The 23828-nt window shown below is 39.4% G+C and overlaps 1 non-coding gene across 1 annotated transcript; it reads right to left on the reverse strand.

The window, feature by feature from the left end:
• Nucleotides 1-13621: 13621 nt before the first annotated feature.
• LOC117201378 (U4 spliceosomal RNA) lies at nt 13622-13759 on the reverse strand. Its single transcript, XR_004483396.1, has one exon. It is a non-coding gene; the product is annotated as a U4 spliceosomal RNA (small nuclear RNA).
• Between the last annotated feature and the right edge of the window lie 10069 nt (nt 13760-23828).

Below are 23828 nucleotides of genomic sequence, written 5' to 3' on the forward strand. Positions count from 1 at the left end.
CTTTTGGCACCTTCAGAACTGTACCATGGAAAGGGGGGAAGCTGTGAAATGTGCTCCCAATTTGGACCAAATTCATGATGTCAATCTTTGAATACTCCATGTCTAACATCATCATGTCTGAATGATCCTCTGAACGCCTTGGCCAGCGCTGTCAGTTTTATATCAACATATTTTATAGCTGGCAGCCTTAAGTATAGTACTTGGGCAAGTTGGCACTCGTAGTATGGAATTTTTCTGTCAAGCGATTCTGTCCTTGACAACCTTCTAAAGCTTATTTAGGGAGACAATGTTGCCCTGTTGTCCCTGCAAAACTTCTATATTTATAAGTCCAGCACAGCCTCTGGCTAAGAGTAGAACTGACCTCATGATAAAGCCACAGAGGAAAACTTCTCATTTTCCTCCAATACATGTCTCCTTAAGCTGTTCGGAGTTATTGGCTGGTGTGAGGGTTGTTAATAGTAAACACCCTATTTGAGGAAAAGGGTACAATTTCTTTGCCATATATTTTAATCATCTCAGTGGATATTTTTTTGCCAGGTAATCTAGTGATTTCTCCTTCTTTTGTGTGTTCACATCACATTATCGTTTTTTGTTTGTTTGTTTGTTTTTGTTTTTTACCAATGGAGCCATGTTGGATATATGCATTGCCAATTATACTTTGGGGATAGAAATCTAATGATTGGACAGTTGTATAGAAGCACCACCTTCCGAATTATTGTCAAACGAAGCTGAATTTATTCATGCTCCAACCTGGGACAGGAGCTCTAAGTGCTGACAATGCATAGTGTGTGAGATCTGGGCCAAACACCAAAGGAACTCCAGGGTTCCTTGCCTCCTAGTCCTGAAACCAACCAAGTTGTGTTACAAAAGTACTCTTGGTGTAGAGACAGCTGGTATTGATGTTACGGACAGTTTCAATGTGCTCATTTTAAAATAAGGTTTGTACACTGAGGTGTTACAGGTACCACCTATTGCCAAGTACATGCATTTTTCTCAGGCTTTATTCATTCAATCAATTGCAAATTACTGCTGTAAATATTTCTGATGGGAGGGGCGTTCCTCTAGTCGTTTTACCTCGGACTGGCCCAGGGGTCACTTGTTCTCTGGTAGCTCCTCTCTATCACTTGTTGTGAGCATCTGCCGCATCATTTCCTCCGGTGACATTTCCTCTTTGCAACTTCCATTCCTTTCACATGAGCAGCTGTCAAGCTTTTGCCCACTTAGCACCTGCGATCCATGAATCTCAACTACTATTTTTAAACTTTTATTTTCATAGAATTTCATATGTGTGTGTATATATATACATACACACACATATATATGAAATATATGTATATATATAATTTTTATTGTGGTAAAATATACATAACATAAAGTTTACCATCTTACCAATTTTTAAGTGTACAGTCCAGCGGCATTAAGTACATTTAGTGTTGTGTGACTACCACCACTCTTCCCATTTTCCATTTCCAGAACTTTTTCATCCTCCCAGACAGAAACTCCATACCCATTAACCAGTAACTCCTCTTCCCCACGTCCCTCCCTGCAGCCCCTGGAAGTACTCTACTTTCTGTTCAAACCATATTTTATGTATTTACTCGATAGAAAGAAAGGGGATCTGCCCCTCACTCACAGGTGGATTGGCAGCGAGGGCCAGACACCGGCCTGGGAAAGAACACATGACACAGGGTTACTTGACCCAGACCCTGTCTTCCTCCTCGTGTTCCTCTTTCCAGCCCCTCTGCTCAGAAAGCTGGGACCCTGGTACTGCCCTGGACCAGGACTAGAATATTCTACTCAAACCCACATTCCCTCTCCCCTGGGCCACTCTCCAAGGCCACTCAAATTCCCATTTCCATCGACAGAAGATAAGGATGAAATAACCCATTCCACAGCGTGGAGAGCTTACTGAGCGAAGCACATGAACCATCCAGGGTGTTTGCGTTTTGAGGAGAACATTTATGAGCACAAAGCAAAGTGCTGCACCCTCAAGACACACACTAGGGCCTGAGAAAGTGTTTGGAGCTGTCCAAATCACGCAAAAACAAACCACTTCCGTGTCGATAGCTTTGGAGTGCTATTTCCACGAGCAATACTATAGATGGGGGAGGTTGAGGGGTACGCGGAGTGAAAAATCAGAATTCCTGTCATGGGTGGGGTGAGGGAGGGGATCACAGGTGTAAACGGAAACTATTTTGTGTTGACAGCCGTGATAGTCACTTACATCTCCTTCCTGCCAAGCAGTCCCGCTTCCCTCCTCCAGTCACACTACATCCTAAAGAGAAAAATGCAGATTTCAAAAATCTCCTTAGGTAAAATGTAGAATAATACCTATGTAATGACAGTATTTTTCCTGAAATACTGTAGGATATCACATACATGTATTTTATATGTATAGTAGATGGTTTCCCATAAAGAAAAGCAAAGGACAGGATTTGGGTGCTTCAGAGGTACGGCAAACACCAGCTAGAAGACCTGAGCTACTGCAAAGCTTTGACGGTCAAAGACAATAAACCTTTAAAGCCAGGCTTCATGGGAAGGAAAGGGAAAGAGAATTTTCTGCATTCTTTTGGCATAATAAAGACCAGGCCAAAAAATTAAATCACACTATTTTCCATAAATTTAGGGAAGATAATTCTTTTGCCCAGAAAAGCCTCTGGCCATGCTACCCTAAGGGGAGGAAGAAGGAAGGAGAGCCCAAAGCTGGCCCTAGCCTGTCCTGAGTTGAACTGTCCCCTGAGAAAGGGGAGAGAGGGAGAACGCACAGAGGTCAGGGCCAAGGTGCTGCTTCCCCCCTGACCCCCACCCAGGGGCGGGTGGAGGGAGCTTTAGAACAGTGTCAGCAAGAGAAACATCATGTGAGTCACAAATGCCAGCTACCTCTGTGCTTTCAAACTTTCTAGTTGCCACACGAGAAAGCGAAAAGAAACAAGTGAAATTAATGTAAATAATACATTTCATTTAACCCAACCTAGCCAAAATATTATTACTTCAACATATAATCAACATAAAATTACTAACAAGATAGTTGCCATTTTTTTTATATTGTCATTGAAATCTGATGTGTATCCTTCATATGCAGGACATCTCAATTCATACCGGCCGTGTTTCAACTATTCAGTGGGTGCAGGTGGCCCGTGACTGTCATGTTGGATAGCACAGCCTAGAAGATCGTAAGATACACATGCAAAGTACCAATCCTCAGTTTGTTTCCATGACCTAAATGACACAGCATTGGGAGTGGGAAGCTGGCCAAGGGAGGAGAAGAAAACGAGTCCTAGGCAATGCTACAGCCTCTCCTGCCATCTCCACCAAGGCTTGCCAGTAGCTTCTAGAGGATCCTGAAGTTGCCCTGCCCAGGGACCAGATATAGACTTACTGGTATTAGAAGTAGACTCAAAGAGTTTGGGCCTGGAACAAGAGGGTATTAAGGGTTGTGGTTCCAAGATCAGGACAAATGTTTAAGGTCACAGGCGGACAAGAGCAGTCCCACTTCAGCAAGAAAGACCACAGAGGATCCAGAAGCTAAGCCCCACCATGGCTCTGCATTCATTCATTTATTCAGCAAATATGGATTCAGGGTCTGCTCTGTAAAAGCCACTGATCCTGGTATTGGGCAGACAGTTGAAAAAAAGAATCTAAAAATCTGTTCCCTTATGGAAATTACATTCTAGTTGGGGAAGAAAAAACTGAAAAGAAAAAATAAGCAAAATATATAGCGTGTTACATAATGATAAGAACTATGGGAAAAGATAAAAAATAAAGCAGGATGGGGAAAGGGGAGTGGGGAAATAAATACGTAGTTTTAAATTAAGATGTCAGGAAGTAGCTGGACAAGAGAATGAGAAACCTTAGAGACTGAACGTTTTTCTTATTTTTTTTTTTTTTCTTTTCTTGCCACCCATGGTGGAGGCGAGGTAGAGAGCTGAGGTCTCAAAACAGGCATCAGAACAGTTAGGAGAAATAAATTGCCTTATATTTGGTATATCTGTATACAGTGTGATTAAATTGGCTTCTTAAATTCATATGTATTTATGTGGAAAAGACTGATAGCATATATTACAAACTATTAACTGTGCTTCTCTTTGGGGATTATGGTGAACTTATTTTCATTGTACTTTTCCCCATTTTCCTGATTTTCTACAATCAGCACAGTCTACTTTAATCAGGAGAGGTAAAAAAAAGCCCTCAAAAACATTGTTTATGAAGAAAAGGAACAAAAATAAAGCCAGCTTCTTTTGCCGTCTAATAATACTGGTATAATTGAGGTATTTAACCATAGTGTGAACTTCTGAGTTCCGTGTATCAAGTTCCGTTTCTGTGTTCTCTCAGTAGCAGACACTGTAGCTCTCCTTTCTTTAGATTTTTAGCCAGTTTTGTTTTGTTTGGTCCACATGTCTACATTTGTTGAACTTGAATCTTCCCATCGTGTTTTTCTGATATTCAGCATCTAGCATCGTATTACGCTGACAGCATCTTTTGAGAAATGCTGGCAGGTGTGGGTGTGATGCTCACTCACCGCCCCATGCACCATAGATCATCAGTTGTGACACCTATCCCAGTCTGCTCCACCACCAGACTTGGTGTGCTTTCTTCTGGAAACTCCTTGTGTGGATAAAATCCCCAAAGACATTCTGAGAAACTGCCATGTGGAATGTTGAATGTTGTCAGCATGCCGCTTTATACTGATTTATCTGCAAGTTCCATCACTGGCACCAAACAGATCCCACTGAGAGCCAGCCCAGGGAGTTCTTTTAACTCTTTGAGAGAGAAGAGGTATGCAAACTGAAATAACCAGAAAGGCCATTCCTTTAAAGTGATACCACTTGATGTTAAGAGAACATCTTGATCTCCAGTAAACCTCTGAGAACAACACAAATATTCTGATGAAGGTATAAGCTTGGACTGACATCCTATTAACCTGTTGATCTTTACATTAACCTTGTACACATGATTTTCAAAGGCTCATTTCATTATCCATGTTGAAGATATGGAAGATGTATATAGCTAGAGTGTAGCTAATATTTTAATAAGAACTTTAATATTATAAGATACTGATAATCTACACTTTCGAAAACAACAATGAATATTTTGCAAAAGTGTTTGTCTTTTTTTAAAGTTTCTTTTAATGAGAACACTAATGTACGACCAAGAATAACATATTTTGAAAAACTGAGAAATACAATGTGAGTGGCTCAGGGGGGTTTAAAACCCTGAAGTGTTTCACTATCCTTTTTGCCTTTCAGGGCTTTATACCAAGAGAGCTCAGACACAGGAAACATTTGTCAAATGGGAAACAAATTACCACTTTAATAAATAAGGACAGAATGCAAGGCTCTGAAAATTTATCCTAAGATTCAATTAGGAGACCTAATTGAAGCTTCCTAGTTTGTTTTTCTATTCCTAAGCTACATTTGCCAGAAAACTTTCAGCAGATTGTGAGTCCACTTACCACGAGACAGAACAGGTAGGCAGTAAAAAATTAAGTGTTAAGTGTATACAAACTTTGAATAACACAATTAAACTAAGCAGTACACTGATATAATGGGTGTATATAGGACGCTGCATTCAACAATGACAGAACAACCTTTTCAAGTGTAAATACAGCATGTGACAAAATTTACAATATACTTTATAATTAAAACTTTTCAAAATTTTTCAGATTGATTTAAAACATTCAGAGTATCTTCTCTGAACACAGTGGACTTACACCAGAAACTTACAACAGAAATATAACTAGAAAAATCTCCAATTATAGAAAATTAAGCTTTTCACAAAACTGAATATCCATTCATGATTAAAAACAAAACTAAACTTTAAAAACTTTAAAACCTGGAAATAGGAAGAAATTTTCTTCAACTGATTAAACAGTATGTTTAAAAACACCTACTGCAAGCATCCTAAGTTATTATTTAAAGCTTTCCTTCTGAGGTTGGGAATGAGATAAGAATATCTATTGTCAATACTGTCCCAGCATTCCTAGTCAATTCATAAATAAAAAACCTTTTCCAAAGAACTGAAACCATTAATATACAAAAACAAATTCTATTTCTATATGCCAGGATAACAGACACATTATAATTTTAAAACAATACCATTTATTTCTGGGCTTTCTATCCTGTTCCACTGATCTGTATTTCTATTTTTGTGCCAGTACCATACTGTTTTGATTACTGTAGCTTTGTAGTATAGTCTGAAGCCTGGGAGCCTGATTCCTCCAGCTCTATTTTAATTTTGCAAGTTTGCTTAAGAATGACACTAGAACATTCTCTAACACCATACACAAAAATAAACGCAAAATGGATTAAAGACCTAAATGTGGGCTTCCCTGGTGGTGCAGTGGTTGAGAGTCCACCTGCTGATGCAGGGGACATGGGTTCATGCCCCGGTCCAGGAAGATTTTGGATGGAAGGACATTCCATCCAAAAACAACAGAATGCACTTCTCAAGTGCTCATGGAACATTCCCCAGGATAGATCATATCCTGGGTCACAAAGCAAGCCTTGGTAAACTTAAGAAAACTGAAATCATATCAAGTACCTTCTCTGACCACAATGCTATGAGACTAGATATCAATTACAGGAAAAAATCTGTAAGAAGTACATACACATGGAGGCTAAACAATACACTACTAAATAACTAAGAGATCACTGAAGAAATCAAAGAGGAAATCAAAAAATACCTAGAAACAAATGAAAATGAAAACATGATGACCCAGGCTTCCCTGGTGGCGCAGTGGTTGAGAGTCCGCCTGCCAATGCAGGGGACACGGGTTCGTGCCCCGGTCCGTGACGATCCCACATGCCATGGAGCAGCTAGGCCCATGAGCCATGGCCGCTGAGCCTGCACGTCCGAGGCCTGTGCTCTGCAACGGGGCAGGACACAACAGTGACAAGCCCACGTACCAGAAAAAAAAAAAAAAAAAAGAAGACCTAAATGTAAGATCAGATACTGTAAAACTCTTAGAGGAGCAGAAGGGGAGAGGCATCATGTTGAAAGGAGGGCCTCTGGAGTGTGGAGTTCTGCAGTTTGGAGCCATGTGGCTGACAGGGTTTTGGTGCTCCGGCCGGGTGTCAGGCCTGAGCCTCTGAGGTGGGAGAGTTAAGTTCAGGACACTGGTACACCAGAGACCTCCTGGCCCCACGTAACATCAAACAGCAAAAGCTCTCTCAGAGATCTCCATTTCAACACTAAGACCCAGCTCCACTCAATGACCAGCAAGCTACAGTGCTGGACACCCTATGGCAAACAACTAGCAAGACAGAAACACAAACCCACCCATTAGCAGAGAGGCTGTCGAAAATCATAATAAGTTAACAGACATCCCAAAACACACCACCGAATGAGGTCCTGCCCACCAGAAAAACAAGATCCAGCCTCATCCACCGGAACACAGGCGCCAGTCCCCTCCACCACAAAGCCTACACAACCCACTGAACCAAACTTACCCACTGGGGGAAGACACCAAAAACAACAGGAACTACAAACAGGCAGTCTGAGAAAAGGAGACCCCCAAACACAGTAAGTTAAGCAAAATAAGACAGAGAAACACACAGCAGATGAAGGAGCAAGGTAAAAACCCACCAGACCAAACAAATGAGGAGGAAATAGGCAGTCTACTTGATACAGAATTCAGAATAATGATAGTAAAGATGATCCAAAACCTTGGAAACACATGGAGAAAAAAAGAAACGTTTAACAAGGACCTACAAGAACTAAAGAGCAAACAATGATGAACAACACAGTAAATGAAATGAAAAATTCTTGAGAAGGAATCAATAGCAGAATAACTGAGGCAGAAGAACGGATAAGTGACCTGGAAGATAAAATTAACTACTGCAGAGCAGAAAAAAGAAAAAACAATGAAAGGAATTGAGGACAGCCTCAGAGATGTCTGGGACAACATTAAACGCACCAACATTCAAATTATAGGGGTCCCAGAAGAAGAGGAGAAAAACAGAAGGGACTTAAGAAAATATTTGAAGACATTATAGTTGAAAATTTCCTTAATATGGGAAAGGAAATAGTCAATCAAGTCCATGAAGCACAGAGAGTCCCACTCAGGATAAATCCAAGGAGAAACACACCAAGATACATATTAATCAAATTATCAAAAATTAAATACAAAGAAAAAATATTAAAAGCAGGAAGGGAAAAGCAACAAATAACATACAAGGAAATGCCCATAAGGTTAACAGCTGATCTTTCAGGAGAAACTCTGCAAGCCAGAAGGGAGTGGCAGGACATATTTAAAATGATGAAAGAGGAAAACCTACAGCCAAGATTACTCTACCCAGCAAGGATCTCATTCAGATTTGACACAGAAATTAAAACCTTTACAGACAAGCAAAAGCTAAGACAATCCAGCACCACCAAACCAGCTCTACAACAAATGCTAAAGGAACTTCTCTAGGAAGGAAACACAAGAAAAGGAAGAGACCTACAATAACAAACTGAAAACAATTAAGAAAATGGTAATAGGAACATACATATTGATAACTACCTTAAATGTAAATGTTTAAATGCTCCAACCAAAAGACACAGATTTGCTGAATGGATACAAAAACAAGACCCATATATATGCTGCCTACAAGAGACCCACTTCAGACCTAGGGACACATACAGACTGAAAGGGAGGGGATGGAAAAAGATATTCCATGCAAAGGGAAAACTGGAGTAGCAATTCTCATAGCAGATAAAATAGACTTTAAAATAAAGACTATTACAAGAGACAAAGAAGGACACTACATAGTGATGAAGGGATCAATCCAAGAATATATAACAATTTTAAATATTTATGCACCCAACACAGCAACACCTCAATACATAAGGCAAATGCTAACAGCCGAAAAGGGGAAATCGATAGTAACACACACATAGTAGGGGACTTTAACAAACCCACGTTCACCAATGGACAGATCATCTAAAATGAAAATAAATAAGCAAACACAAGCTTTAAATGATACATTAAACGAGATGGACTTAACTGATACTTATAGGACATTCCATCCAAAAACAACAGAATGCACTTCTCAAGTGCTCATGGAACATTCCCCAGGATAGATAATATCCTGGGTCACAAATCAAGCTTTGGTAAACTTAAGAAAACTGAAATCATATCAAGTATCTTTTCTGACCACAACACCATGAGACTAGATATCAATTACAGGAAAAAATCTTTAAGAAGTACATACACATGGAGGCTAAACAATACACTACTAAATAACTAAGAGATCACTGAAGAAATCAAAGAGGAAATCAAAAAATACCTAGAAACAAATGACAATGAAAAAAAGACGACCTGGGCTTCCCTGGTGGCGCAGTGGTTGAGAGTCCACCTGCCAATGCAGGGGACATGGGTTCGTGCCCCGGTCTGGGAAGATCCCGCATGCTGTGGAGTGGCTAGGCCCGTGAGGCATGGCTGCTGAGCCTGTACGTCCGACGCCTGTGCTCCGCAACGGGAGAGGCCACAACAGTGACAGGCCCGTGTATGGAAAAAAAACAAAAAACAAAACGATGACCCCAAACCTATGGGATGCAGCAAAAGCACTTCTAAGAGGGAAGTTTATAGCAATACAATCCTACCTCAAGAAACAAGAAACATCTCAAATAACTAACCTAACCTTACACCTAAAGCAATTAGAAAAAGAAGAACAAAAACCCCCAAAGTTAGCAGAAGGAAAGAAATCATAAAGATCAGATCAGAAATAAATGAAAAAGAAATGAAGGAAATGATAGCAAAGATCTAAAACTAAAAGCTGGTTCTTTGAGAAGATAAAAGAAATTGATAAACCACTAGCCAGACTCAAGAAAAAAAGGGAGAAGACTCAAATCAATAGAATTAGAAATGAAAAAGGAGAAGTAACAACTGACACTGCAGAAATACAAAGGATTGTGAGAAATTACTACAAGCAACTATATACCAATAAAATGGACAACCTGGGAGAAATGGACAAATTCTTAGAAAAGCACAACCTTCCAAGACTGAACCAGAAGAAATAGAAAATATAAACAGACCAATCACAAGCACTGAAACTGAAACTGTGATTTAAAATCTTCCAACAAACAAAAGCCCAGGACCAGATGGCTTCACAGGTGAATTCTATCAAACATTTAGAGAAGAGCTAACACCTATCCTTCTCAAACTCTTACAAAATATAGCAGAGGGTGGAATGCTCCCAAACTCATTTTATGAGGCCATCCTCCCCCTGATACCAAAACCAGACAAAGATGTCACAAAAAAAGAAAACTACAAACCAATATCACTGATGAACATAGATGCGAAAATCCTCAACAAAATACTAGCAAACATAATCCAACAGCACATTAAAAGGGTAATACACCATGACCAAGTGGGGTTTATCCGAGGAATGCAAGGATTCCTCAACATATGCAAATGAATCAATGTGATAAACCATATTAACAAACTGAAGGAGAAAAACCACATGATCAATTCAATAGATGCAGAAAAGGCTGTTGACAAAATTCAACACCCATTTATGGTAAAAAGCCTCCAGAAAGTAGGCATAGAGAGAACTTACCTCAAAATAATAAAGGCCAAATATGACAAACCCACAGGCAATACCACTCTAAATGGTGAAAAACTGAAACCATTTCCACTAAGATCAGGAACAAGACAAGGTTGCCCACTCTCACCACTATTGTTCAACATAGTTTTGAAAGATTTAGCCATAGCAATCAGAGAAGAAAAAGAAATAAAAGGAATCCAGATCAGAAAAGAAGAAGTAAAGCGGTCACTGTTTGCAGATAACATGATACTATACATAGAGAATCCCAAAGATGCTATCAGAAAACTACTAGAGCTAATCAGTGAATTTGGTAAAGTAGCAGGATACAAAATTAATGCACAGATATCTCTTGCATTCCTATACACTAATGATGAAAAATCTGAAAGAGAAACTAAGGAAACACTCCCATTTACCACTGCAACAAAAAGAATAAAATACCTAGGAATAAACCTACCTAAGGAGACAAAAGACCTGTATGAAGAAAACTATAAGACACTGATGAAAGATATTAAAGATGATACAAACAGATGGAGAGATATACCATGTTCTTGGATTGGAAGAATCAACATTGTGAAAATGACTATACTACCCAAAGCAATCTACAGATTCAATGCAATCCCTATCAAACTACCATTGGCATTTTTCACAGAACTAGAACAAAAAATTTCACAATTTGTATGGAAACACAAAAGACCCCGAATAACCAAAGCAAACTTGAGAAAGAAAAATGGAGCTGGAGGAATCAGGCTCCTGGACTTCAGACTATACTACAATGCTACAGTAATCAAGACAGTATGTTACTGGCACAAAAACAGAAATATAGATCAGTGGAACAGGATAGAAAGCCCAGAGATAAACCCACACACATATGGTCACCTTAGCTTTGATAAAGGAGGCAAGAATATAAAATGGAGAAAAGACAGCCTCTCAATAATGGTGCTAGGAAAACTGGACCGGTACATGGAAAAGAATGAAATTAGAACACTGCCTAACACCACACACACACACACACACACACACACACAAAACTCAAAATGGATTAAAGACCTAAATATAAGGCCAGACACTATCAAACTCTTAGAGGAAAACATATGCAGAACACTTTTTGACATAAATCACAGCAGTATCTTTTTGGATCCACCACCTAGAGTAATGAAAATAAAAACAAACAAATGGGACCTAATTAAACTCAAAAGCTTTTGCACAGCAAAGGAAACAATAAACAAAACTAAACAATCCACAGAATGGGAGAAAATACTGTGAATAAATGATGCGACCTACATGGGATTAATCTCCAAAATATACAAACAGCTCATGCAGCTCAATATTACCAAAAAAAAAACCCCAACCCAATCAAAAAATGGGCATAAGATCTAAATAGACTTCTCCAAAGAAGATATAAATATGGCCAAAAAGCACATGAAAAGATGTTCAACATCGCTAATTATTAGAGAAATGAAAATCAAAACCACAATGAGATATCACCTCACACCTTTCAGAATGGCCATCATCAAAAAGTCTACAAACAATAAATGCTTGAGAGGGTGTGGAGAAAAGGGAATCCTCCTACACTGCTGGTGGGAATGTAAATTTGTACAACCATTATGGAGAAAGGTAGGGAGGTTCCCTAAAAAACTAAAAATAAAATTTTCATATCATCCAGCAATCCCACTCCTGGGCATATATCCAGAGAAAACCATAATTCGAAAAGATGCATGCACCGCAAAGTTCATAGGAGCATATTTACAATAGCCAAGACATGCAAGCATATGTCCATCGACAGAGGAATCGATAAAGAAGATGTGGTACATGTATGCAATGGAAGGTTACTCAGCCATAAAAAAGAATGAAATAATGCCATTTGCAGCAACATGGATCCAACTAGAGATTATCATACTAAGTGAAGTAAGTCAGACAGAGAAAGACAAATATCATATGATATCACTTATATGTAGAATCTTAAAAAATGATACAAATAAACTTATTTACAAAACAGAAACAGACTCACAGACTTTGAAAACAAATTTATGGTTACCAAAGGGGAAAGATGTTGGGGGGAGGGATAAATTAGGAGTTTGGGATTAACATATATTTACTACTATATATAAAATAGATAATCAATAAGGACCTACTGTATAGCACAGGGAAGTCTACTCAATATTCTATAATAACCTATATGGAAAAAGAATCAGAAAAAGAATGGATACATGTATGTGTATAACTGAATCACTGTGCTGTACACCTGAAAGTAACACAACATTGTAAATCAACTATACTCCAATATAAAATAAAAAAGTAAAATAATGCCATTTTAAATAGTAACAAAAAAACCCACCAAATTTCCAGGAATATGTCTAAGAAAAATCACAACATCTACAAAGACAACCACAGAACATTACTGAATAAAATTAAAGGAGATCTAATTAATGGAATTGTATGAATTTTCATGTTAGAAGACTTATTATAAAAATTTTAATTTCTCCCATGCTGAAATATAGATTCAACTTAGTCCTAATAGAAAAAGTCCTAGCAACATTTTGTGTGTGTCAATGAGGTGATTTTTAAATTTATATGGGAATGAGTGGGACTAGGACAACCAACACAATTATGAACAAAAAATAATAAAGTTAGAGACCCTGTAATACCAAAAATCAAGACTTATGTTGCTGCAATAGGGGAGCAGTATGAAAAAGGCAGAAGCTTAGACAAATTTACCATGGAACAGAATGCAGGCTCTAACAGTGTATCTGTCCAAATTTAGTCACTGATTCATATGCTGCAGTGAGAGAAAGAATGGTCTTTTTAAATAAGTGGTACTGGGTCACTGGATATCCATATGGAAAAGAAACAAATCTGGATTCCTCCCTAGATCACATCATGGTCAAGAATAAATTACAGACAAAACTACACATTTTGAGGCTCTGAATGTAAAAGGTAAGACAATGAAATTTCTCGAAGACGATATGAGTTTATCTTTCTGAACTTGGAGAGGCAGAGATTTCTTAAAGTCCACACAAAAAAATCACTAACTATAAAGCAAAAAACCTGCTAAGCTAGACAATATTAAAATTCACATTTTCTAGTTACTGAAAGAAAAAAAATGCAAGCCATAAAGTGAAAGAAGTTACATGTGATAACAATGTTCAATGAAAGACAATATAGTTTTCAAATAGCAATAATTGTGCCTCGGATAAACCTCACTGGCTACAATACTGCCATTGGGCAAAACTTGAAAGAAAGTATAAAGAACAAATGGAACAGGATAGAAGGCCCAGAGATAAACCCACACACATATGGTCACCTAATCTATGACAAAGGAGGCAAGGATATACAATGGAGAAAAGACAGTCTCTTCAGTAAGTGGTGCTGGGAAACCTGGACAGCTACATGGAAAAGAATGAAATTAGAACACTCCCTAACACCACACACAAAAATAAACTCAAAATGAATTAAAGACCTAAATGTAAGACCGGACACTGTAAAACTCTTAGAGGAAAACATAGGAAGAACACTCTGACAAAAATCACAGCAAGATCTTTTTTGACCCACCTCCTAGAGTAATGAAAATAAAAACAAAAATAAACAAATGGGACCTAATGAAACTTCAAAGCTTTTGCACAGCAAAGAAAACCATAAATGAACTGAAAAGACAACCCTCAGAATGGGACAAAATATTGTGAACAAATCATGCAACCCACAAGGGATTAATCTCCAAAATATACAAGCAGCTCATGCAGCTCAATATCAAAAACAAAACAACCCAATCCAACAATGGACAGAAGACCTAAATAGACATTTCTCCAAAGAAGACATAGAGGTGGCCAAGAAACACATGAAAAGATGCTCAATGTCACTAATTATTAGAGAAATGCAAATCAAAACCACAATGAGGTATCACCTCACACCAGTCAGAATGGCCATCATCAAAAAATCTATAAACAATAAATGCTGGAGAGGGTGTGGAAAAAAGGGAACCCTCTTGCACTGTTGGTGGGAATGTAAATTGATACAGCCACTATGGAGAACAGTATGGAGGTTCCTTAAAAAACTAAAAATAGAACTATCATACGACCCAGCAATCCCACTACTGGGTATATACCCTGAGAAAACCATAATTCAAAAACAGTCATGTACCAAAATGTTCACTGCAGCTCTATTTACAATATCCAGGACATGGAAGCAACCTAAGTGTCCATCAACATGAATGGATAAAGAAGATGTGGCACATATATTCAATGAAATATTATTCAGCCACAAAAAGAAACAAAATTGAGTTATTTGTAGCGAGGTGGATGGACCTAGAGTCTGTCATACAGAGTGAAGTAAGTCAGAAAGAGAAAAACAAATACCGGATGCTAACACATATATATGGAATCTAAGAAAAAACAAAAAAAAAATGGTTCTGAAGAACCTAGGGGCAGGACAGGAATAAAGACACAGATGTAGAGAATGGACTTGAGGACACGGTGGGGGGAAGGGCAAGCTGGGACAAAGTGAGAGAGTGGCATGGATATATATACACTACCAAATGTGAAATAGATAGCTAGTGGGAAGCAGCCGCATAGCAGAGAGAGATCAACTCGGTGCTTTGTGACCACCTGGAGGGGTGGGATAGGGAGGGTGGGACGGAGAGGCAAGAGGGAGGGGGTATGGGGATACATGTATATTTATAGCTGATTCAGTTTGTTATACAGCAGAAACTAACACAACACTGTAAAGCAATTATACTCCAATAAAGATTTTAAAAGAAAAAAATATATCAGTAACCAAAACACAAACTGATAACAATGCATTTTGGGGGTGTACTAACTAGAATTTATTTACCTGGTTCCTCTTAATGGCTATGTTTTTGTAATGCTCTGTTTTTATATGAAGTAATGCTGACATCAATATTCTTATTACACATGTAATTTGCACAAATGTTCCCCACACACCCATTTGTTATTTGACTTTGCTTGTGGAATATGTAAAGATCAATTTGTGGTCAAGTTTACCATTCCTTTCTTTGATGATTTCTGGACTTTTTAAAGAAATGCTTCACAAGGACTCCACTCTGAAATCAAATAAAAAATTTTCATACATGTTTTTACCGAGTAAAAACAGAACCAAACCAAAATAAGAATACTGCCTTTAATAGTCAATGGCTTTTTAGATTTTCTTAAATATGATGTATATGACAGCAACAAAGTGATCTTCGTAATGCTTTGTATGTTTAATAATAACTTAGCTTTCATATATTTTCAGTAGTAGCTCATGCACTTAAGAGTTTATCTCCTATCATAAAACACTGTCTACTTCATATGTCTTCAGGCACGTGGATCACTGGAGTCAAAGAGTTGCTGTTGAACGAACAGTCACAAAATTCTGAAGCAGTTTCGTTCCATCTTGGTGGTATTCGACTTTAAATAATGCTATTTATCTATGTGATCTGGCTTTTCTATAAGGTGCATTTTTAACTTTGAGATTCCAAAACCTTTTACAAATACCATATTCTTTTTACTTCTATGGGAAGTCAGTTTCTCTCTTTTACATGGCAACCAGATCAATACCTCTCCCACCATGAAGTAAAAAAGAGAAAATGCATAAGCTCACAGTAATCATTTTTAAAAGACCACGTTAAGATAAAATTGAGCACGGTGATTCTCATGCACAACTCCCTTAACTTTACAATAGGTGTAGACTCACAAGACTCCTTTAAGCCTCCTGGCTTTCCCTACTCTTCGTCTGAAGATTCACAGGTGACTCAGGGCAAGTAGGAAGCCCAAGAATCCTACATGGCACCACCGCCCTGCAGGGAGAGGTGATCAGGTGAGCAACTGTGAATTCTCCTCATTTAACAAAACTTTTCCTCCTATGGTTCCAGACTTAGTGGTTTCAAAACTGCTCAATTAATAAGCCAGCTCCAGTCCACTTTTTTTTTCTTATTTATGCTCTTACCATGTCTTGAAATGCTCTTGCTTCTTCACTGTTTTGTTGTTTGTGCAAATCCATCCTTCCTCCTAGGTCCAGTTTAAGTCACATTTCTGCTCTGCTATCTTTCACTTCTTGGCCTCCTGGATGCAAGATGCCTGAAGCGGAGATCATATGCTGAGGTCGATATCCAGAGGGAGTAAAAGCAGTAAAGGAACTTTCTCTTGAGGAAATCCTTTCCCCAAAACACCAGAACCACCCCCATCCCACTCCATCCTCAAGCCAACTTGGACTTGTACTTCTTCAACCCAAGTTGTTTTGTATTCCCAGGCCTCAGTGAACCAAAGGAACAAGGCAGGCTCAAGGGGCTAGGGATCCTTCATACCTCCCCTAAAAAGCGTGGCCACAAGGAGTATGGATACTTGAACAAACGAGAGTCCTCTTAGGAAGGAGGGGGGCCATGACTGTGCACAATCAACCTGGTTGGCTGCACTTCTCAACCAATCTGTAGGTGTGTCAGTGTCCGGAGCACCCCTCTCTTCGGGCTACTTTGGTGCTCCTACCCCCGCCCCAGCTTGGCACCTCTCCCTGGCTGCTAGGGCCTTGCTACACCTACTACACACCACTAGAACCAGCATTTACACCTTGTTGCTGAATTGAATGGCAAATGACAGTTTTTCATCACACTTCTCAAGAAAAGTAACTGAGTCTTTCCAGAGTTAATTAACCTACACAAGCCCATAAAGGGCCAGCAATAGACTTAATAGCAAGAATGTACCACTCCCCAGGAAAAGGGAAGATGGCGGAAGAGTAAGAAGCGGAGATCACCTTCCTCCCCACAGATACATCAGAAATACATATACACGTGGAACAACTCCTACAGAACACCTACTGAACGCTGGCAGAAGACCTCAGACCTCCCAAAAGGTAAGAAACCCCCCCACGTACCTGGGTAAGGCAAAAGAAAAAAGAATAAACAGAGACAAAAGGATAGGGATGGGCCCTGCACCAGTGGGAGGGAGCTGTGAAGGAGGGAAGGTTTCTACACACTAGGAAGCCCCTTGGCGGACAGAGACTGCGAAGGGCGGAGGGGGGAAGCTTCGGGGCCACCGAGGAAAGCGCAGGAACAGGGGTGCGGAGGGTAAAGCGGAGAGATTCCCGCACAGAGGATAGGTGCCAACCAGCACTCACCAGTCCGAGAGGCTTGTCTGCTCACCCGCCGTGGCGGACGGGGGCTGGGAGCTGAGGCTCGGACTTCGGTCGGATCCCAGGGAGAGAACTGGGGTTGGCGGCGTGAACACAGCCTGAAAGGGTTAGTGCACCACGGCTAGCCGGGAGGGAGTCCGGGAAAAAGTCTGGACCTGCCTAAGAGGCAAAAGACTTTTTCTTCCCTCTGTTTCCTGGTGCGCGAGAAGAGGGGATTAAGAGCGCTGCTTGAAGGAGCTCCAGAGACGGGCGCGAGCCGCGGCTGCCAGCGCGGACCCCAGAGGCAGGCATGAGACACTAAGGCTGCTGCTGCAGCCACCAAGAAGCCTGTGTGCGAGCACAGGTCACTATCCACACCTCCCCTCCTGGGAGCCTGTGCAGCCCGCCACTGCCAGGGTCCCGTGATCCAGGGACAACTTCCCCGGGAGAACACAGGGTGCGCCTCAGGCTGGTGCAACGTCACGCCGGCCTCTGCCGCCGGAGGCTCGCCCCGCATCCATACTGCTCCCTCCCCACGGCCTGAGTGAGCCAGAGCCTCCGAATCAGTGGCTCCTTTAACCCCATCCTGTCTGAGCGAAGAAAAGATGCCCTCAGGTGACCTACATGCAGAGGTGGGTCCAAATCAAAAGCTGAACCCCAGGAGCTGTGCGAACAAAGAAGAGAAAGGGAAATCTCTCCCAGCAGCCTCAGGAGCAGTGGATTAAATCTCCACAATCAACCGGATGTACCCTGCATCTGTGGAACACCTGAAATGATAACGAATCATCCCAAATTGAGGAGGTGGACTTTGAGAGCAAGATTTATGATTTTTTCCCCTTTTCCTCTTTTTGTGAGTGTGTATGTGTATGCTTCTGTGTGAGATATTGTCTGTATAGCTTTGCTTTCACCATTTGTCCAAGGGTTCTGTCCAGCCGTGTTTTTGTTGTTTGTTTTTTTTACTTAAAAAAAACTTTTTTTCTTAATTTTCATTTTTTATTTCAATAACTTTATTTTCTTTTAACTTACTTTATTTTATTCTCTTTCTTTCTTTCTTTCTTTCTTTCTACTTTTTCTCCCTTTTATTCCAAGCTGTGTGGATGAAAGGCTCTTGGTGCTCCAGCCAGGAGTCAGTGCTGTGCCTCTGAGGTGGGAGAGCCAACTTCCCTGGTCCACAGGGAGACCTGGTCCACAAGAGACCTGGTCCACAAGAGACCTCCCAGCTCCACGTATTATCAAACAGGGAAAATCTCCCAGAGATCTCCATCTCAACACCAACACCCAGCTTCACTCAACGACCAGCAAGCTACAGTGCTGGACATCCTATGCCAAACAACTAGCAAGACAGGAACACAACCCCACCCATTAGCAGAGAGGCTGCCTAAAATCATAATAAGGCCACAGACACCCCAAAACACATCACCAGACGTGGACCTGCCCACCAGAAAGACAAGATCCAGCCTCATCCACCAGAACACAGGCACTAGTCCCCTCCACCAGGAAGCCTACACAACCCACTGAACCAACTTTAGCCACTGGGGACAGACACCAAAAACAACGGGAACTATGAATCTGCAGCCTGCAAAAAGGAGACCCGAAACACAGTAAGATAAGAAAAATGAGAAGACAGAAAAACACACAGCAGATGAAGGAGCAAAGTAAAAACCCACTAGACCTAACAAATGAAGAGGAAATAGGCAGTCTACCTGAAAAAGAATTCAGAATAATGATAGTAAAGATGATCCAAAATCTTGGAAATTGAATACAGAGAATGCAAGAAACATTTAACAAGGACCTAGAAGAACTAAAGAGGAAAGAAGCAATGATAAACAACACAATAAATGAAATTAAAAATACTCTACAAGGTATCAATAGCAGAATAACTGAGGCAGAAGAACAGATAAGTGACCTGGAAGATAAAATAGTGGAAATAACTACTGCAGAGCAGAAGAAAGAAAAGGAATGAAAAGAACTGAGGACAGTCTCAGAGACGTCTGGGACATTAAATGCACCAACATTCGAATTATAGGGATCCCAGAAGAAGAAGAGAAAAAGAAAGGGACTGAGAAAATATTTGAAGAGATTATAGTTGAAAACTTCCCTAATATGGGAAAGGAAATAGTTAATCAAGTTCAGGAAGCACAGAGAGTCCCATACAGGATAAATCCAAGGAGAAACACGCCAAGACACATATTAATCAAACTATCAAAAATTAAATACAAAGAAAACATATTAAAAGCTGCAAGGGAAAAACAACAAATAACACACAAGGGAATCCCCACAAGGTTAACAACTGATCTTTCAGCAGAAACTCTGCAAGCCAGAAGGGACTGGCAGGACATATTTAAAGTGTGAAGGAGAAAAACCTACAACCAAGATTACTCTACTCAGCAAGGATCTCATTCAGATTTGATGGAGAAATTAAAACCTTTACAGACAAGCAAAAGCTGAGAGAGTTCAGCACCACCAAACCAGCTTTACTACAAATGCTAAAGGAACTTCTCTAGGCAAGAAACACAAGAGAAGGAAAAGACCTACAATAACAAACCCAAAACAATTAAGAAAATGGGAATAGGAACATACATATCGATAATTACCTTAAATGTAAATGGACTAAATGCTCCCACCAAAAGACACAGATTGGCTGAATGGATACAAGACCCATATATGTGCTGTCTACAAGAAACCCACTTCAGATCTAGGGACACATACAGACTACAGTGAGGGGATGGAAAAAGATATTCCATGCAAATGGAAATAAGAAGAAAGCTGGAGTAGCAATTCTCATATCAGACAAAATAGACTTTAAAATAAGGACTATTAAAAGAGACAAAGAAGGACACTACATCATGATCAAGGGATCAATCCAAGAAGAAGATATAACAATTGTAAATATGCACCCAACATAGGAGCACCTCAATACACAAGGCAAATACTAACAGCCAGAAAAGGGGAAATCGACAGTAACATACTCATAGTAGGGGACTTTAACACCCCACTTTCACCAATGGACAGATCATCCAAAATGAAAATAAAGAAGGAAACACGAGCTTTAAATGATCCATTAAACAAGATGGACTTAATTGATATTTATAGGACATTCCATCCAAAAAACAACAGAATACACATTTTTCTCAAGTGCTCATGGAACATTCTCCAGGATAGATCATATCTTAGGTCACAAATCAAGCCTTGGTAAACTTAAGAAAATTGAAATTCTATCAAGTATCTTTTCTGACCACAACGCTATGAGACTAGATATCAATTACAGGAAAAGATGTGTAAAAAATACAAACACATGGAGGCTAAACAATACACTACTTAATAACAAAGTGATCACTGAAGAAATCAAAGAGGAAAAAAAAATAACTAGAAACAAATGACAATGGAGACACGACGACCTAAAACCTATGGAATGCAGCAAAAGCAGTTCTAAGAGGGAAGTTTATAGCAATACAATCCTACCTCAAGAAACAAGAAATATCTCAAATAAACAACCTAACCTTACACCTAAAGCAATTAGAAAAAGAAGAACAAAAAACCCTCAAAGTTAGCATAAGGAAAGAAATCATAAAGATCAGAAATAAATGAAAAACAAATGAAGGAAATGATAGCAAAGATCAAAAAAACTAAAAGTGGTTCTTTGAGAAGACAAACAAAATTGAGAAACCTTTAGCCAGACTCATCAAGAACAAAAGGGAGAAGACTCAAATCAATAGAATTAGAAATGAAAAAGCAGAAGTAACAACTGACACTGCAGAAATACAAAAGATCATGAGAGATTACTACAAGCAACTCTGTGCCAATAAAATGGACAACCTGGAAGAAATGGACAAATTCTTAGAAATGCACAACCTGCCACGACTGAACCAGGAAAAAATAGAAAATATGAACAGACCAATCACAAGCACTGAAATTGAAACTGTGATTAAAAATCTTCCAAAAAACAAAAGCCGAGGACCAGATGGCTTCACAGGAGAATTCTATCAAACATTTAGAGAAGAGCTAACACCTATCTTTCTCAAACTCTTCCAAAATATAGCAGAGGGAGGAACACTCCCAACTCATTCTCTGAGGCCACCATCACCCTGATACCAAAACCAGACAAAGACGTCACAAAGAAAGAAAACTACAGGGCAGTATCACTGATGAACACAGATGCAAAAATCCTCAACAAAACACTAGCAAACAGAATCCAACAGCACATTAAAAGGATCATACACCAAGATCAAGTGGGGTTTGTTCCAGGAACGCAAGGATTCTTCAATATACACAAATCAACCAACGTGATACACCATATTAAAAAACTGAAGGAGAAAAACCATATGATCATCTCAATAGATGCAGAGAAAGCTTTCAACAAAATTTAACACCTATTTATGATAAAAACCCTGCAGAAAGTAGGCATAGAGGGAACTTTACTCAACATAATAAATGCCATATATGACAAACCCATAGCCAACATCGTCCTCAATGATGAAAAACTGAAACGATTTCCACTAAGATCAGGAACAAGACAAGGTTCCCCACTCTCACCACTATTATTCAACATAGTTTTGGAAGTTTTAGCCACAGCAATCAGAGAAGAAAAAGAAATAAAAGGAATCCAAATCGGAAAAGAAGAAGTAAAGTTGTCACTGTTTGCAGATGACATGATACTATACATAGAGAATCCCCAAGATGCTACCAGAAAACTACTAGAGCTAATCAATGAATTTGGTAAAGTAGCAGGATACATAATTAATGCACAGAAATCTCTGAAATTCCTATACACTAATGATGAAAAATCTGAAAATGAAATTAAGAAAAGACTCCTATTTACCACTGCAACAAAAAGAATAAAATACCTAGGAATAAACCTACCTAAGGAGACAAAAGACCTGTATGAAGAAAACTATAAGACACTGATGAAAGAAATTAAAGATGATACAAATAGATGGAGAGATATACCATGTTCTTGGATTGGAACAATCAGCATTGTGAAAATGACTCTACTACTCAAAGCAAGCTACAGATTCAATGCAATGCCTATCAAACTACCTCTGGCATTTTTCACAGAACCAGAACCAAAAATGTCACAATTTGTATGGAAACACAAAAGACCCCGAGTAACCAAAGCAATCTTGAGAATGAAAAATGGAGCTGGAAGAATCAGGTTCCATGACTTCAGACTATACTACAAAGCTACAGTAATCAAGACAGTATGCTACTGGCACAAAAACAGAAATATAGATCAATGGAACAGGATAGAAAGCCCAGAGATAAACCCACGCACATATGGTTACCTTATCTTTGATAAAGAAGGCAAGAATATACAGTGGAGGAAAGACAGCCTCTTCTATAAGTGGTGCTGGGAAAACTGGACAGGTACATGTAAAAGTATGAGATTAGAACACTCCCTAACACCATACACAAAAATAAGCTCAAAATGGATTAAAGACCTAAATGTAAGGCCAGAAACTATCAAACTCTTAGAGGAAAACATAGGCAGAACACTCTATGACATATATCACAGCAAGATCCTTTTTGACCCACCTCCTAGAGAAATGGAAATAAAAACAAAATAAGCAAATGGGACCTAATGAAACTTAAAAGCTTTTTCACAGCAAAGGAAACCATAAACAAGACGAAAAGACAACCTTCAGAATGGGAGAAAATATTTGCAAATGAAGCAACTGACAAAGGATTCATCTCCAAAATTTACAAGCAGCTCATGCAGCTCAATAACAAGAAAACAACCCAATCCAAAAATGGGCAGAAGACCCAAATAGACATTTCTCCAAAGAAGATATACAGATTGCCAACGAACACATGAAATAATGCTCAACATCATTAATCATTAGAGAAATGCAAATCAAAACTACAATGAGATATCATCTCACACCAGTCAGAAATGCCATCATCAAAAAATCTACAAACAATAAATGCTGGAGAGGGTGTGGAGAAAAGGGGACACTCCTGCACTGCTGGTGGGAATGTAAATTGATACAGCCACTATGGAGAACAGTATGGAGGTTCCTTAAAAACTACAAATAGAACTACCATATGACCCAGCAATACCACTACTGGGCATATACCCTGAGAAAACCGTAATTCAAAAAGAGTCATGTACCAAAATGTTCATTGCAGCTCTATTTACAATAGCCAGGAGACAGAAGCAACCTAAGTGTCCATCATTGGATGAATGGATAAAGAAAATGTGGCACA

Source organism: Orcinus orca, chromosome 9 (assembly GCF_937001465.1).
Source record: "Orcinus orca chromosome 9, mOrcOrc1.1, whole genome shotgun sequence".
NCBI classification, from domain to species: domain Eukaryota; kingdom Metazoa; phylum Chordata; class Mammalia; order Artiodactyla; family Delphinidae; genus Orcinus; species Orcinus orca.